Here is a 15,101-nt window from a genome sequence, read left to right on the forward strand (position 1 = left end):
TTTAAGTGTGGCGGCACCTAAACTTTGGAACTCCCTGCCTATTGATAATAATGCAGGCGCCTTCACTTTGCACTTTTCATCACCTATTTAAAAATATTTTGTGTAGATATGGTAAAGGTAAAGGTAAAGGGACCCCTGACCATTAGGTCCAGTCGTGGCTGACTCTGGGGTTGCAGCGCTCATCTCGCTTTACTGGCCGAGGGAGCCGGCGTACAGCTTCCAGGTCATGCGGCCACCATGACTAAGCCGCTTCTGGCGAACCAGAGCAGCGCACGGAAACACCGTTTACCTTCCTGCCAGAGTGGTACCTATTTATCTACTTGCACTTTGACATGCTTTCGAACTGCTAGGTTGGCAGGAGCAGGGGCCGAGCAACGGGAGCTCACCCCATCGCGGGGATTCGAACCACCGTCTGATCGGCAAGTCCTAGGCTCTGTGGTTTAACCCACAGTGCCACCCGCTTCCCTTGTGCGTAGATAAGCCTACCCATTTATCAAGAATGCAGGTGTGTTTTTAGCTTATTGCTGGTTTTAATTTTCTGGATGTTTTGATCATTTCTACAAATAATGTAATCGCTTTGTGCTTTTTGTAAAGCGCTTTGTGGGTGGGCCCTGGTGATTTTTCCTCTCTGCGCACCTTCTGACCACTGAGTCCTGGAGGCATTCTCACCTACCTGCAGATGCAGACCCTCTCCTTGCCACCTGGATGCAAATTTCAGGTCAGCCCCAGGGGTCTGGAAACCCTAACCTGGCCCATAGACTTACAAAGTTTTCTCAAAAAAAAAAAGCATTCAGTGTACATTCAGTCTTCATTCCCTTATAGTAATGGCATAATTGGTGGATTTGGGGAGGGGCTTCCCTCACTCCAGCAAACAGTCCAGATGCTCTGGACTGTTGTTGTCGACATCCATCTGTCTTGAGAGAAAATGGAGTTCACTTTTGGGCTGAAGTCAAACTGCTGCAGAATCACAGCACTTGTAACTGCTGCCTCCCACATTGCTTTTGTTGTGTTCGCAGCACTGATCTGACCTCCCCGAGGCACAAGCCTGGGCAGTGTGTAGGGAGGTCCTGGGCCGCCCAGATGACAAGACTATGGGGTTCATCTCGCTTTCAGACCAAGGGAGCCGGCTTTTGTCCACAGACAGTTTTCCGGGTCATGTGGCCAGCAGGACTAAACCACTTCTGGCACAACGGGACACTGTGATGGAAGCCAGAGCGCACAGAAACGCTGTTTACCTTGTAGCCGCAGCAGTACCTATTTATCTACTTGCACTGGTATGCTTTCAAACTGCTAGGTTGGCAGGAGCTGGGACAGAGCAACAGGAACAGCCGCTGCTCTGGTTCGCCAGAAGCGGCTTAGTCATGCTGGCCACATGACCTGGAAGCTGTACGCCGGTTCCCTCGGCCAATAAAGCGAGATGAGTGCTGCAACCCCAGAGGCGGTCACTACTGGACCTAATGGTCAGGGGTCCCTTTACCTTAACTTTACTAGGCTGCAGGAATTGCCACAAGGAGGCCTACAAGGTGCCATCCAGCCATCTTAGGGACTCCACTCTGGATTTGTCTAGGGTATACCCCTAAGCCTTTTCTTCTCCCAGAGATATCCTGCAAGGCAGTGGGTATGTTCTGGACTACAACTTCCATTATCCCTGACTCTTGGCCGTGCCAGCTGAGGCTTATCGGAGTGGTAGTCCACAACATCTGCCTTACTTCCTTGTTCATTGTAAGTCATCTCTGGATGAGTTGTATTCAGTGTTACTCCTACACAGAGCATACCCAGTTCAATGGATAGGCATGACCAACTCAAGGCCATTGATTTCAATGCATCTACTTTGAGTAGAACTTAGGAGTGTCTCCACCCGCATCGTTCTGCCCGGACACCAGTGGCGTAGCGTGGGTTGTCAGCACCCGGGGCAAGGCAAGTAATTTGCGCCCCCTAACCCGTGGATTTGCGCCCCCTAACCCTAACCCCCAGATGTTGTGCCCGGTGCGGCCGCCCCCCCTGCACCCCCCACGCTACGCCACTGTCGGACACTGAGGTCCAGTGCCGAGGGCCTTCTGGCGGGTCCCTCGCTGCGAGAAGCCAAGTTACAGGGAACCAGGCAGAGGGCCTTCTTGGTAGTGGCACCTGCCCTGTGGATCGCCCTCCCAGCAGATGTCAAAGAGAAAAACAACTACCAGACTTTTAGATGACATCTGAAGGCAGCCTTGTTTAGGGAAGCTTTTAATGTTTAATAGGTTATTGTATTTTAATATTCTGTTGGAAGCTGCCCAGAGTGGCTGGGGAAACCAGCCAGATGGGCGGGGTATAAATATATTATTATTATTATTATTATTATTATTATTATTATTATTATTATTTACAACCCCCTCTTTCCATTTCCCCTTGTCTCCTGTTTCTCCCCCCTGACATTTTCACTTCTCTTCTGATTACCTCCCTCTTATTCCTCTCTGTTCACAGACTCAATTCCCCTTTTCTTTTCTCCGTCATTTCCATGTTTCTTTAAAAAGAAAACAAGTTTGCTTAAAGCGCTTTTTAAAACCCCGTAGTTCAGCTAAAGAAAGGCACTCAGAGCAGCTTCCAGAGAGGCTCCCTGCTTTCAGGCTTACAGTTGGAAAAGGCAAAACACAAAAGGAAAAGGGAGGGAAGTGGGGGTGGTGGCAGCTAAGCTCAGACACCTGTTCTTAGTTACAAAGTTCTCATTTCATTTTCATTTCATTTGATTTATTAGACTTATTAATCGCTTGTCACCCGAAAGGTCTCCAAGCGAAACTTACAGCAAAAGCAAAAATAAAAAAAGAAAGATATACAATGCATATTACCTTAGAGGGGGAAAGTGGGGAGAATAATATAATACAGTAATACAGTAATATTTCATATAACACCCATTTTAAAAAAATACTCAAATAATAAACAAAGCAATAATCAGACCCATTAATTAACAAATAAGCAAAACCTCAACCTCTTCCAGTCCAAAAATCATTTACATCAGACCAACAATTTCCTCCCTTTAACCTCCCCACCCCACCCAGAGGTCTGGTGTCAAGACCAACTGTGGCAAATAAGAAGCGAATGGGTCCAGCATATCTCCTCTCCCTTCATGGAGGAGCAGTAGCAAAGAAAAGCAGGAAGATTACAACAAAAGTTTTATCTGTTTTGCTGCTGACTTGGCTACTGCTCCTAACCTGCTGCTAGTGGGGTTGCAGTTATGGAACTAAATAAGAAAATTCCTTCCAGTGGCACCTTAGAGACCAATTAAGTTTGTTATTAGGAACGTGGGTGGTGCTGTGGTCTAAACCACAGAGCCTAGGGCTTGCCAATCAGGTTGGCGGTTCGAATCCCTGCGACGGGGTGAGCTCCCGTTGTTCGGTCCCAGATCCTGCCCACCTAGCAGTTCGAAAGCACTTCAAAGTGCAAGTCGATAAATAGGTACCGCTCTGGCGGGAAGGGAAACGGCGTTTCCGTGCGCTGCTCTTGTTCGCCAGAAGCGGCTTAGTCATGCTGGCCACATGACCCGGAAGCTGTCTGCGGACAAACGCCGGCTCCCTCGGCCTATAGAGTGAGATGAGCGCCGCAACCCCAGAGTCGTCCGCAACTGGACCTAATGGTCAGGGGTAGCTTTACCTTTTTAAGTTTGTTATTGGTATGAGCTTTCGTGTGCATGCACACTTATTCAGATACACGAAAGCTCATTCCAATAACAAACTTAGTTGGTCTCTAAGGTGCTACTGGAAGGAATTTTTAAATTTTGTTTCGACTACGGCAGACCAACACGGCTACCTACCTGTAAGTAGAGTTATGGAACTGCTAGCGGTGGTATCTGAGAGAAATGAAATGCAGACAGCACAGATGGTGATATTAAAGGTAAGGGGACCTCTATAATAATAATATCATTCCATGGTGATATTATTATTATTAAATTAACAAAATATTTATTTCTTGCATTTATATTCCACCTTAGATGGTGCACGTCCTTCTCCCTCTGCTCATTAAATCCCACAACAACCTGATGAGGTAGGTCAGAGGGGTTGTTGGCACCCCGGTTAACACACAATACACCTGTTTGGCTGTGCGCCGTCTGCTATCCACTTAAATCACAGCATCTTTGACAGCTAGCCATCCAACCTCTGCTTAAAAACCTCAAATAATGGAGCGTCCACAAGAGACAGTCGTGTTCCACTGTCGAACAGCTTTTACTGTCAGAAATTTTTTCTTTCTGTTTAGTCCGAATCTCCTTTCTTGCAACTTGAAGCACATTAGTTTTTTCCCCAAACAATCCCGGGAACTGTGGTTTGTGAAGGGTGCTGGGAATGGTAGCTCGGCGAGGGAGTAAACTACAGTTCCCAGAATTATTTCAGGGGAAATAAGCTGTTTTCTGATGCCACGGGACTTGTTGCGGTTGGTTTCTAATGCTTCTCGCAACCAAGCATGGGATATTTTTTATTTCCCCCGCTTACACAACAAAACAACCCCACGAGATGGCGCTTGTCCTTGGGCATTCCCAAACCTTTCCACACCACCGACAGGGAAGGGAGTTTAGAAGGGGGAAAAATTAAACACCCCCGGGCTGGTTCGTGCTAGCAACCAGAGCGTGGCGCGGTGCCTGCTGGGAAATGGAGTTTTTGGAACCTCAAGATGCCTGCTTTGCTTGGAGAAGGAGAACTACAATTCCCGGAAGCCTTTGCGCCCTCAGGCGGTCATAGGGACGCCCAAAAGATCCAGGGAAAGGGGTGTGTGGGTGCGTGTGCAGGTACTGGTTGCTTTTTGAGCTTGCTGCAAAGGAAGGAACAGGAAGCTCAAAAGAGGGGGGGCGGGGAGGAGCAGCAGCAGAGGCAGAGGCTGCCGGACTCAAGAGGGAACTGCTTAGCAGCTTTGGGGGTAGAAAGCATCTCCGAGAAGAGAGTGGATCAGGCGCTGCCTCGGGAGAGAAACTTTGCAGTAAGTTTGGATTCCGGGGGAGAGGGATCTGCAGGGCTGCTCGGAGCTCGGAGGGGAGGGAGGGAGTTGCCAGATGACCACAGATAAACAACTTGCCGTGGCTCCTGTGCTCTTAAAAGCCGCCCTTGAAACAAGCAGAGCGGCAGCTGCGATGGCTTGGCGTGCCACATCCACGACAGATCCCCGCCGCAGCCCCTCCTGGCAGGTGGACAAAGGGAGCCTAAAAGGTGGGCTTTTGCGCGCGGCTTCCCTGCAAAACGGGCACAGCTGCGGGAGGCCGGTGCATAAGTTGGCAACTCCTCTCTGGTGGTAGGGAGCTACCAGGGGCGTTTTGTGGGACTCTCTTTTATTTCCTATATCTTCCCACCCGGCTGCAAATGTGTAAATGTGCTCAGTGGGTGGAGGACTGGCTTGAAGCTATTTCCAAGGGTTGGTTAGGCGAGGAAGGGTCTTTTAGAGGAAAGGGATTAGGTGACCTAAATATCTATCTATCTATTGCTTTGGAGGGATTTTATTGGCAGAGTTTGCTAAACAGGACAGCTGGGTTCCCCAATCCAAGCAGAACCTGCAAGGCTTAAAAAATAAGAAAATATTGGTGGCTATTGATAGGGTGTTTGGCCAGCAAAAGGGGTGTTTGGCCAGCAAAAGGGGGTAAGATGAGGTTTAAGCAGGACATTTCTTGAGCATGGATAGCCAGGGTCAGGAATCTCCTCTTGCTGTGGGCTGAGAAGGTTCTCTGCATGATTTTCCCCCTATCCAGAATTTAGAAGAAGAAGAAATCTCCCAGAGTGGGGCTGGCAATCTGCCTTCAAACTGAGACATGGGTTGTACAGACCTTTAACTTGGTACCATAGTTATTTACGCTTTTTTCCTGTGGATTTGCTGCTGTTTCCACCTGCTTTGTGCCTCATTGGTATGGGAGATTTATACCAGAAAAGGTTAAGATGCTGTTGGTACCTGTTGATTGTGTGGGACATCCGTGTGGTTTTGGAAAGAAGCTGGGGTTTTCTCTCTCCTTCCCAGAGTGGAGGAGAATGTTGAGGATGCCTGGGCAACCCTTAGAGAGCAATCCTAACAAATATCTATTTGGATTTAAGTCCCATTGAATTCAGTGGGACTTTACTCCCAGGCTAAGTGGGTTTAGGATTGCAGCTTTATGGGATAATCATAAATTGATGCTATTCCGCGGATGACCTCTACCAGCATCTCTATGTGCCTCTCTTTAACTATATGTTTATTTAAAAGCGTTTATAAGTCGCTTAAATATAACCCCCCCAAGTTTCTCTGCAACTTGAAAGCAATAAGAAATACAATCAAAGCAAAAAACAAAGCATGAAACCAGTAAAGCAGTAATGAAATGGGACTTAAGAGCAAACAAATTAAAATGTACCTAAATTTATTTTTAAAATGCATGCATTTAAAATTTCTAGATGGTTGGCTTTGTGATGCTTGCTTTGCTTTTTTTCCACCTTCCCAAAATGTTCATAATTGTTATTTCAGTTATGAATCACTTTTCATGAAACACCCCAAAGTAATGAACAAAATGTGTGTTGGATGGGGTGGGGAAGGAAATCAGCAATATAAAGATGCAGGGTTGTAGTCCTACACAGAGCAGACCCATCAAAATTAATGAATCTAAGTTAGCCATGTCTCTTAACCCCAGTGGGTCTACTCTGAGTAGGGCTAGCATTGGATACTACCGATTTTATATATATATATATATGTATAAAAAATCAGATTCAAAACTGGTACGAATAAAGAATGGATAAAATAAAATATGTCCACTTAAAAAGTTGTTGGAAAATGAAATTTTATTGCATGTTGCTGTTCTTGTACATTCCTTTTAAAGCACCTTAGGTTTTTTCAATGGAGAAGGTACTATAATTTTTTTAAAAATTAATTGGGAATAATTATAATATCTGATTCTATATTACCTGGTACTTTTTGCAGAGTGAAATAAGAAGGGGGGGTCCTCGCCACAATTTAGTCCTACTCAGAGTAGACCTATTGAAGTTCATGGACGGAGCAGAATTTGGGCCATTAATTTCAGGCTGTCAGCTCTGAGTGAAATGTGGCTGGATGCAACCCCCAAGGGCCTTACAATCTTAAGTATTAGATGGAGGAGTGCAGGGAATGGTTTGCAGGGTGTGTGTGTAAGGGAGAAATGAAGGTGACAAATGACTTCTCGGAGAGAGCGAAGATGCGAGCTGCTTTTTTCTGCCAGGCCAGGCTTCTTCCATCCAACCTGGGATTTCTCTCTCTGACTTGGAAAGGCTGTTTGGGGTCCTTTGGCAGGGAAAGATCTGCTTCATCACTTGTTCTCGGTCCCTTTAACAGGTCAGGGATTGAATCTTGGGACTTGCTTCTTTCAACAATCCTTCTCAGGAGATTTTTCACCCCAGTCAGTATCTGAATTTATTCAAAATAGTTATTTGTGTGTGTGTATGTGCATGGGCATTAAACCACAGAGCCTAGGACTTGCCAATCAGAAGGTCGGCAGTTCTAGTCCCCAGGATGGGGTGAGCTCCCATTACTTAGTCTCTGCTCCTGCCAACCTAGCAGTTCGAAAGCATGTCAAAGTGCAAGTAGATAAATAGGTACCACTCCAGCGGGAAGGTAAATGGCGTTTCCGTGTGCTGCTCTGATTCTCCAGAAGCGGCTTAGTCATGCTGGCCACATGACCCGGAAGCTGTACGCCGGCTCCCTCGGCCAGTAAAGCAAGATGAGCACCGCAACCCCAGAGTCGTCCGCTACTGGACCTAATGGTCAGGGGTGCCTTTACCTTTATGTGCATGGGCATGCACACACAATTGTGTGAACTTTTATTTTTGGTTACTGCTGTAGCGAGAGAAAATCTGTATCACATTTTGCAACACATTTTTGGGAGAAGAAAAGGCTTAGGAGTGAACCCTACACAAATCCAGAGTGGAGTCACTAAGACTGGCACTTTGTACGCCTACTTTCGGCAACTCCTGCAGTCAAGCGGGGGCCAAACGTCTTGCTCTGCTTTCCTTTGGACCACATCAGCAAGGCCAAGAGGGGAGTCCTGTTGTCTGGGCAGCCCAGGACCGCCATGGAATGCATACTGCCCAGGTTTGTGCCCTGGGGAGGTCACCTCAGTGCTACTAACACAGTGTTTTGACTTCACCCTCAGATGCGCACTCCATTGTCTCTTGAGACAGACAGAGGCCAAAAACAAGCCAATTGTTTCGTATATAGTTTTTAATGTGCTGTGAAAAATCTCTTTAAGCACACACACACACACCAGTTTTAGGCCACAGGGCTGTGTTCTTCCCATGTCAGCGCAGAGGTCGCAGAAGGGTGGATCACCAGCTTTGCCTGCAGAGGGTCCCAGGTTTGATCCCCTGGGGCATTGCCAGGTTGGGCTGAAATCCTGGGGATCTTCTGTCCATCCCTGCGGACCTGGGATTGATAACCCTCAGGTCTGGAACCCAACTGCGGCCCTCCAGGTCTATTCTGTGTTCCCTGGAACTCTCCACACCCTCTTTGAGTGTTTTTGTCTGGCTGGAGTGGGTCCTTGAACTCTGCGCATGCCTCATGGCTTGCCCACATGGAGGACAGGAAGGGGTGTGTGTGTGTGTATGTCTGGAAACCAGCCTTCTGAACAAAGCGGGCATTTACATTCATTGCTCCACCTGCTCTCGCCTTCCTCACACCACTAGCATCTGGCCCCTGGAAGCCTTCTCAGATGTTAACACGGCCCCTGTGCTGCAGAAAGTTTCCCTGTCCCCGGAGTTGACAGGGGAGAACTTAGACGGCCCCGAAAGAACAAACAGTGGTTTGTCTTTCCCTCTGAGAGTTTCCTAAGAGCCACCTTGCCTCCTTCCGAAATATTTCGGGCAGCCAGTCATTGGGAATAAACGCTTTCTGTACAGTTGGGTGCTCACTCGCCAGTCAGTGTCGCTAAACCCCAATCCTTTTTATCTCCTTTTTGTTTACACACACACACACACACACACACACACACACGATCTCGGTATTGAGACAGTTCGCTACTCAATTCGTTCTGCTTCCTGGCAGTTGTTGCCCTGCGGGTCTGAGACCATCAGGGCAGATTAGGCTTAACTCCTGCTGATCTGCTCTTGCTTCGGGAGAAGGGCCCGGTCCTTGCGAATCGGGGGGGGAGGCATAGGCTGCCCTGACCTCGTGTCTGAATGCGGCCCTCTGGGCATATCTGTCTGGCCCTCGGGACCCTCCCCAGGCCCCGCTCCTCACAGTCCTTCACTCCCACCCATCTCAAGCAGTGTTGCCTGGCTGGAATGTATTCTAGAAAAATGGGGAGTGATCGGCTGTTGTTTTCTTCCTGGGCCCAGGAGCAACCGTAGCACAACCTGAACCCTTCATAGAACCTGTTGTTGTTGTTGTTAATTCAATTTATATACTGTCCTTTATCAAAAGATCTGAGGGCGTTGGACAACATTAAGGACACATTACAAAGCATCAATGAGAAAAGCGTAATAGAAACAGTAAAAAGCATGGTGACAGATAGCCTAATAGAATAATCATCATACTAACAGCGCTCTTTTGCAGGCCATAGATTATTTAATAGCCATTAGCCTGAGTAAAGAGGAATGTTTTTGCCTGGAGTCCAAAGACATGTAATGATGGCGCCAGGCAAGCCTCCCTGGGGAGAGTATTCCACAATTGGGGAGCCACCACAGAAAAGGCCCCTTCTCGCGTTGCTGCCCTCCAAACTTCTCAGGGAGAGGGGACACAGAGAAGGGCCGCAGATGACAAGCACAGGGCCTGGGTCCGTTTGTGTGGGGAGAAGCTGTCCTTAAGGTATTGAGGTCCTGAGGCGTGTTAAGTCCCAGTCTCTTCCTTAGCTCCATCTTAAAGCCATGGACTAAATGCAGGTTTCAATAGCAAGCCAGCTTCTCCCCCGTTCCCCTTAACTTCCAGCCTGATGTGGAACTGTGGTGAACTCGAAAGCTTTCTTGCAAGTTCATAGCATCGTGGTTGATCCTTAAATGCTCACCTGTGGATTTTGGGTTTTTTAAATTTTTAAAATGCTTTATTGTTCATTTTCCATCTATACACAACACATAATTATCTTCATTTCAATCAGTCCAATAAGAATGTCCATGTTCACAAAAAACGCATACAAATTCAATTATGCGTTTTCTACACAAACCTATGACTTCCCATCCTCTCCGTATTTCTTTTATAATAAACATCTTACTTTAATTCATCATTATTTTTAAAAATTCTCTTTTTCTATTTTGATATCGTTTTCTTTCATACATGTTAGTTACAGAAATCATTCAAAGGCAACCACTGTGCTTAGATTACAACTACTTTTCAAATAAATCTTGAAATTATTCCATTCTAAAATGAACTTTTCGGGTTTTCTAATCAACCGATGTGATTTCTGTGGCTTCTCCCAACCCCCTCCGCCTGCCACCTGTTACTTGAGATCCTTTAACTTGTGATGGGTTACCTTTCCCAGATCACATTCCCTTCTGGGAAACCTTCCAAGGGCCACATGCCAGTGGCAGGGGCCGGAATTAAAAATGGGCAGAGAAACGAATTTCCATTTTACCTTTGCCAATGGGACTATTTTCCACACACACACACACACACACACACACACACACACACACCACTCTGTAGCCTCTCTCCAGGCAAGCAGGAAGCATGCTCAGAGTTTAAGGACATGTTCCAGTCAGGCAAAAATGCTCAAGGAGATTGTGAAGCAGGGCTGGTGAGGAGAGATAGTTTGGAGGGGTAGAAGATAGACAGACCTAGAGGGCTACATTTCTGGGCTTCAAGTTCCCCATCCCTTCTGTAACTGGACACACTGCCGCTGAATCTGGGACCTTCTCTGTGTACCATAAGTTCTCTACCCATTTAATGGAGACCTTTTCTGGGTGGTGTCAGAAGCTCAGATACATCAGCTAGGCACCAAGTGTCTCCTTAAACCAAGGTTTCAGTTGCCAACACGGAATGTCTAGTTGCCATTTTGGGGCAAGAGGGCTCTAAAGTCTTAGGTTTCAAACGATGCACCAAACTGTGATCAATTCTCAGTTAAACATCTGGCTAGTTCAGTTGACAGCCTTGAGCTAGGTTAAGCGCTTTGAGAACTTAAAGAAGGAAAGTCACTTTGATCCAGGGACAGCCCACATCTGTATTGGCCTATTCCAACCTCTTTTTCTTAGTGGTGACTGCTTCTTCTCAGGCTGCCCAGAAAAAAGTGTTTTGGTTCCAGAAATTCATTCTTATGGTGCGGATAAAATATAACTGGTAGAATTCTACAGAATGGGGTATTAGTGTGTGAAAGCAGTCAAAATCCAAGGATCCCCAGACATGCACCTCCAGATATGGAGATGCCAGGCTCTGTTCAGGCACTCAGGCATCTTTGCTTTGTTGTAAGTGGTTGAAAGCCAGGTGCAAAATTTGCCTGGCTAATTTTGAACATTGTTCGTGGGAGCCGATATTTTTCACACGCTGCTGGCTGAGTTGCCTCTTCCTTGACCCTATCCTTCGTTTGTTGTGTCAGGTGCTATAGAGAGAGGAAGTGCCTTATCTGAGCGGCCGAGCATCCTTGAAAGTTGCGGTTTATGATCTGAAGGCCCTTTTGCATCAGTTGCTAACCCAGTCTTAGATATTAAGCCCTCTCCTTTTAGGAAAAGGTTGTTGTTTAGTCATTTAGTCGTGTCCGACTCTTTGTGACCCCATGGACCAGAGCACGTCAGGCACTCCTGTCTTCCACTGCCTCCCGCAGTTTGGTCAAACTCATGCTGGGAGCTTTGAGAACACTGTCCAACCATCTCGTCCTCTGTCGTCCCCTCCTCCTTGTGCCCTCCATCTTTCCCAACATCAGGGTCTTTTCCAAGGAGTCTTCTCTTCTCATGAGGTGGTCAAAGTATTGGAGCCACAGCTTCAGGATCTGTCCTTCCAGTGAGCATTCAGGGCTGATTTCCTTCAGAATGGAGAGGTTTGATCTTCTTGCAGTCCATGGGACTCTCAAGAGTCTCCTCCAGCACCATAATTCAAAAGCATCCATTCTTCGGTGATCAGCCTTCTTTATGGTCCAGCTCTCCCTTCCATACATCACTATTTAGGAAAATAGGAAGCTGCCGTTTCCCTTTGGTCTGTCTATCTACTAGCATCTACCCAGTCAGTAGCTGTCCAGGATTTCAGACTCGGGGGACATTCGCAGCCTTACCTGGAGATGCTGGGGATTGAACATGAGATCTTCTGCATGCAAAGTTAACACTCTAACAACCGAGCAACATCTCTTCCCCAAAGATGATAAGGAATTGCAAGCAGTGGGCTGGTAGAGCAGTGACAGAGTGTTCCATCCTGCGTCTGATCATGCTGGTAAAAGATGATTGCAGGCTACTTACTTACTGCCTTATTTGCAAGGCTGTTTTCCTCTATCCATTTATTACAACTTCTGCCACCAACCCATACTTTTTAAAACAAAGCAAAAAACTTGACCCTTCTCCCCAAAGTTTACAGCTGCTACATCTTCTCTGTACATTTGTAGAGGTGCAGGAAGCATGTCGGATGGGGGCCTGGCTTTGGTCAGTTGTCCAACAAGGTTGATTTGATGTGACAGGGAGCATGGAGCTCAAGGTGGACTACATGGTTCTCTCCCCAACAGCACTCCCTTTTTAAAAATCCTCACAACAACCTTGCAAGGTAGGTTGGGCTGAGAAAAATGGTGAGTGGCAGCCAAGGTCACCCAGTAAGCTTCATGACCGAGTGACGATTTGAACCTCAGTCTCTCAGATCCTGGTCCTGCATTCTTAACCACTATACTTGGCTGGACGTGAAATTTGCTTTACTGGTTTGCAAGAATCAATGGTTTGGTGTTTTCATCAAGGACATGCCTTTGTCACAGAAGTATATGGAGTAGATGTGTTTGCTGTTAGTTGCCCTGCTTTTTCCTAAGGGATACTTTTGCCCTTTACTTTGTTTTCTTGAGGTCCAGGCTCAGGAGACGCCTTCGTAACAAAACAATTATGAAGTTTGGTGCTGATGCTGCAAAATGTTAACCCTGGGGGCACAGTGCTTTTTTCACCGTGAACCTGGCTGGGTCGTCTTTGAGGCACTATGTTGGATAGGGTCCCTCCAAGAGCAAAGCACAGCGGATCGAGAAGTTATTAAATTGCCAAATCAGTGTTTTAAGGAGTCAAATGCGCTGACATGTTTAAAAGAGGGTGGGAGGGAGAGAGGCATTCTCTTTGTCTCTCCCACTTTCCTTGTTAAAAGAATGCATTCATATCCCAAAGCAAAAGTTCAGGGCTTGACAAAAGCTTTGTCACTGATTTGACTTCCTTCCAAAAGCTCTGATGCTTGACCTAAAACGATATTGATCCCTTCTGCTTGTTTTGACGGTGTCAGCTGCTGGGTGTATGACAGCCAGGGTGGAAGCACAGGAGCTGGGGTACTGCTGTCCACAGTCCAGCTCCCTGCAATTATTGACTTTGATTTGTAAAAAGAACCAAGTTCCTAGCCCATATGATGGCAGAGATGAGCTTGAAAAGTGGGTGATCAGAGAAGACTTCATCTGCTTGCTGGTGGCAGAAGCTTAGGTTGTCTGCGTGACTCTGTGCCTCGCACAAGGAGAATAAAGAACGCAAGCTAGCAAAAATGAAAGCAGAAAGAGACTTTCCAACCTCAGAGGATTGGGAGTTTGGGGCAGCTGTGATAGCTCTGTTTTTCAGGGCCCAGGTAGTGAGCTGGTGGCTTTTGAAACTCCAGAGGTGGTTACCAAGAGGAAACAACCACATCCCAGCTTTCTCTTTTATCTGGAACATTCTTCTGATTACCCAGGGGGTGACTTCCCTCCCCCCCCCCCGCAACTTGCCACAGGCGACCAGGCCAGTGGCTAATTGCAAGGCTGGGTGGCAAAGCCTAGAAGGGGAGGTGGGGAATGAAAGATTATGAGAAAGATTATGAGAATGCAAGGACATATTCTAGCCAATCAAAAACATGGCAGTGAGGGATTGTGGCCTGAAGAGAATCCTGAGGGCCGGACAGAGGGCTGCAGGGCCACATTCAGCCTCTGGGCCAGAGGTTCCCCATGCTTCCTGTGTATACGCAGAGATGTGCTTTTCTTGTTTTCTGCTGCTCCAGAGGGTAGGAACCAGACCAATCGATACGAATTACAAGAAAGGAGATTCCAGCTAACCATTAGGAGTACCTTTCTAGACCGTAAGAGCTTTTCGACTGTGGAATGGATTCCCTCAGAAGGTTGTAGACTCTCCCTCATTGGAGGTTTTCCAACAGTCTTTAGCTGTAATTCCTGTACAGTGGTACCTCGGGTTAAGTACTTAATTCGTTCCGGAGGTCCGTTCTTAACCTGAAACTGTTCTTAACCTGAAGCACCACTTTAGCTAATGGGGCCTCCTGCTGCTGCCGTGCCGCCGGAGCACGATTTCTGTTCTCATTTTGAAGCAAACATTTTAACCCGAGGTACTATTTCTGGGTTAGCAGAGTCTGTAACCTGAAGCGTATGTAACCCGAGGTACCACTGTATTGCCGTGGGTTGATGACCCTTGGGGGTCCCTTCCAAACCACAGTTCTGTGGGTTTTTAATCTGCACAGCGTCACTTCACAGTGCAAGGCATGCTTGTTGATGGGAGGGAGTGATGCTCAATGGGTGTGCTTAAAAGGTGGTGGTGTTGCCAGGACAGTGGTACCCGGAAGTGGTGAGCTTTCCTTATTGAGCTGTACAAAATGAATCCAAAAGCAGCTAGATTGCAAGGCTGGCTGGCTGGCAATAAGGGATGCACCTCTATTGGCTGTGAGTCCTGGAAGGCCTTTCCCCACTTGGCCTGGGAGGGCAGAGCCTGGACTGACTCCAGCTGCAAAAGCTGAGGTTGCTGAACAGACTTTTGGGCTGGGGAGTTGCTGTTGGTTTTTTGTATCATTATTTTAGCTTCTGTTATGATTTATGTGGAAATTGTTCAGATTGGTCATATATTTTTAATGTTTTGCTTACTGTTTATGACTACAGTGGACGCTCGGGTTGCGAACGTGATCCGTGCGGGAAGCACGTTCGCAGCCCACAGTGCTGTGCCTGCGCAGCTGCGGAGTCACAATTCAGCACTTCTGCGCATTAGCAAAGCATGATTTAGCACTTCTGCGCAAGCGCCAAAACCCGAAAGTAACCCATTCTGGTACTTCTG

General features: G+C 47.1%; 1 protein-coding gene across 1 annotated transcript in view; it reads left to right on the plus strand.

The window, feature by feature from the left end:
* Nucleotides 1-4,788: 4,788 nt before the first annotated feature.
* MIB2 (MIB E3 ubiquitin protein ligase 2) overlaps nt 4,789-15,101 on the plus strand; it is a 73,277-nt gene continuing 62,964 nt past the window's right edge. Inside the window, exon 1 of the mRNA XM_081871460.1 lies at nt 4,789-4,938. The gene's annotated coding sequence lies outside the window, so the exon portion shown is untranslated. The remainder of the gene's footprint in view (nt 4,939-15,101) is intronic.

The sequence above is a fragment of the Podarcis erhardii genome (genome assembly GCF_964252035.2).
Source record: "Podarcis erhardii genome assembly, chromosome: 7".
Lineage (NCBI taxonomy): Eukaryota > Metazoa > Chordata > Lepidosauria > Squamata > Lacertidae > Podarcis > Podarcis erhardii.